The 2,500-nt window shown below is 35.7% G+C and overlaps 1 long non-coding RNA gene across 3 annotated transcripts in view; it reads right to left on the bottom strand.

Moving 5' to 3' along the window:
- The window catches only part of LOC135089756 (uncharacterized), a 311,458-nt gene that overhangs the window by 149,551 nt on the left and 159,407 nt on the right, over positions 1–2,500 (bottom strand). The gene's annotated exons all lie outside the window — the stretch shown is intronic.

A 2,500-nucleotide genomic window follows, 5' to 3' on the forward strand; every position in this document is an offset into this window, starting at 1 on the left:
TCTGGTGGCACGGACAGGGCGAGGCGCGTCGGGCGGCAGCATGTCTCTGAGACGCGGATGATGCAGTAGTCCCTTCCCAAACTTCTCCAGAGCCTCTCGGTGCCTGGTGGATATTCTGGACAGACTCAGGGTGGTCAGGGCTTCTTCATAGGTGGTGTATGCAGGGCCAAGGATGACCCTGCACGCCCTTTTCTGCACACTCTCTAGCTGTAGCTGTTGAGTGTGTGTGTGTGTGTGTGTGTGTGTGTGTGTGTGTGTGTGTGTGTGTGTGCGCGTGAGCGCGCTTTCTAAAGTCCAATACTAATATATACATCACATCATCGGTCTGGTAAATACTGTATGAATAAAACAAAAAAAAAAAACAAAAAAATTGTCATTCGTGCACATTCTTCGGGCAGCTCTACATTACGTGCGTCAGGACGCCACGCGGTGCTCCACAGGAGTGGGGTGTGTAAGAGAGGGAGCAGTCCCCGAAGTGTTTGCAGAAGTAGCATTATGACAGAGATGTCTTGACCGTAGGAGCGTCTGGGAAACTATAGTTTGATTTTATTGTATTCCTGGAAACTTGAAAAAGACATTCACGATATGTTATTTTCACTCGAATAATCATTCAAAATATGCTGCGGACAGTTTCAGTGGTCTTGAAGCTTGGTGTTGTCAGTAACAGAAATCCTTCCTTACAAGATTTTCTAGAATCAGAGTACACTGAAGAATGTTGGGACGCACCGAGTATTCCAGTACTAATACAAGATGCAATGAAGAATATTCAGCTATGCTTTGTTTTCAGTTAGCAGTGAAAGTAAAAATATATATACTGTCTTTATTCACATTACTTGGTTACCCAAAATTTGTCCGCAGAGTGAATAACTTGTGGACGATCACATGAGTGGTAATGGAAAATATCAAGTTACACATAGTAATTACCTGGCGATAATCTGCGCCTCATCAAAAAACTTCTTGGGTAAAGACACGTGGGTAACGTTCCCTGCTGGTAAAGAAATTCCTGGATTATTTGCCGTGTATGATGGAGGCTACACATCGAGAAAAAAAAAAAAAAGCGCAAAGATTTATGAAGACTGATGCATTCCACAAAGACGGCAGGATTGCTGGGCGGCTACAAAAATAGTTCCTTTCTTACCCTTGGGCGGCGTTATTGCCGAGCACCACCTGCCACAGCTGGCGCTCACCCATCCGCCAAGCCTGCCATCCCACACGACTCACGCTCATTACATCTTACTTATGATCATATGGAATACCGAAATACATACGGATGAATATTTATTCAACTAACATGTGCTGTTAATAATAAAAAATTAAAAAAATGACGTTTTAACACGTTTGCAATATTGTCAGACAAATAAAATTGAATAAAATTTAGAGAAATAAAACTAGCTAAGAATTATATATATATATATATATATATATATATATATATATATATATATATATATATATATATATATATATATATATATATATATATATATATATATATATATATATATATATATATATATATATATATATATATATTAACTACATTTAGTAATTATGTCATTACATATATAATACACCTGATTAGTGACTGTATAATCTAAATATATATTTGTTGAATGTTCAAAGTCGAGAAGACTGCTGCAATGCTCTTTACTGAATTGTTTCAACATGTAATTTTTAAATTTGTCTAGACTCACAATAAACAAGCCTAATAATGCCCTAGAAACAATGTTGTAGCAAATAAGGTATTAAATGCTAAACAGTATAATAATCAATCAATAATAATACAATAACTTTCGTATGGATGTGCATAACATAAAGAACAATTACATACGTACTTTATGCAACGTACTGCAATGAAAGGCAGACAGAACAAAACGTAAGTGTAGTAAGGGTGAAAAGTATATCAATACGTAACGTAAACAAGTATTTAGCACTGAACACTTCCACGTTACACACTAATAAACACTTCACTGGAAAACATCACTTTACAATAAAAACTAAGCTAAATACTTACACATTTCTTCCCACAACCTTTCACTGACACAAGTTACCCAGCTCGATCTCTTCGTATCAGTAACTCCTGCAGACAGCAGGTGCGCCCCACACGACATCTGTTCACGAACAACCCAGTCGCCTACTAAACACTGTCTCACCTGGACTCCGCTGCTCACCGTGACCTGGCAGCGCCCCAGAAGAAATCCACATACAATACATGTTCCCCAAATTACAAATACATGGAGTCTAATTAATACTAAACAGTTTACATAATCAATATAATATTTTTTTAGAACAAAATTTATAATCTTTTAAATGCATACACACACACAGTATATATATATATATATATATATATATATATATATATATATATATATATATATATATATATATATATATATATATATATATATATATATATATATATATATATATATATATATATATATATGGTGTCCCGTAAGTTTCCATACAATGGTATCACGAACGCCATTACAAACAT

The sequence above is a fragment of the Scylla paramamosain genome, chromosome 3 (genome assembly GCF_035594125.1).
Source record: "Scylla paramamosain isolate STU-SP2022 chromosome 3, ASM3559412v1, whole genome shotgun sequence".
NCBI classification, from domain to species: domain Eukaryota; kingdom Metazoa; phylum Arthropoda; class Malacostraca; order Decapoda; family Portunidae; genus Scylla; species Scylla paramamosain.